The 595-nt window shown below is 38.5% G+C and overlaps 1 pseudogene; it reads right to left on the reverse strand.

The window, feature by feature from the left end:
* Positions 1-595, reverse strand: part of LOC109356248 — a 7,485-nt pseudogene that overhangs the window by 1,375 nt on the left and 5,515 nt on the right.

The raw sequence follows: 595 nt of genomic DNA on the forward strand, positions 1-595 counted from the left end.
TGCATAGTCTGAATCAACATAACCAATAACTGAAGGCTTACTCTGTTGGCTGCCAAACATGATACCGAGACCTGTAGTCCCCTTCAAATATCTGAAAATCCATTTGACTGCTTCCCAATGTTGCTTCCCTGGTTTTGACATGTACTTGCATACTTGACTAACTACTTGTGCCAAGTCTGGTCTAGTACAAACCATAGCATACATCAAGCAACCCACTGTATTGACATATGGAACCTTTGATATGTATTTCTTATCTTCATCTGTGTTTGGACACTTATCTAGGGAAAGCTTGAAATGATTTGCCAATAGAGTGCTCACTACTTTAGCATTGCTCATATCAAATCTCTCTAAGATCTTTTCAACATAGCTTTGTTGGCAGAGCCATAGTTTTCTAGCTCCCCTATCCCTCTGAATCTCCATCCCAAGAATCTTCCTAACAGACCCTAAATCTTTCAAGTCAAACTCCTTACCTAGCATGACTTTCAGCTCATTGATATCACTCAAATGATTAGCAGCAATCAACATATCATCAACATAAAGTAACAGAAAAATAAATGAACCATCGTCAAGGCTTCTCACATAAACACAACAATCA

This window comes from Lupinus angustifolius, chromosome LG09 (genome assembly GCF_001865875.1).
Source record: "Lupinus angustifolius cultivar Tanjil chromosome LG09, LupAngTanjil_v1.0, whole genome shotgun sequence".
Classification (NCBI taxonomy): Eukaryota; Viridiplantae; Streptophyta; class Magnoliopsida; order Fabales; family Fabaceae; genus Lupinus; species Lupinus angustifolius.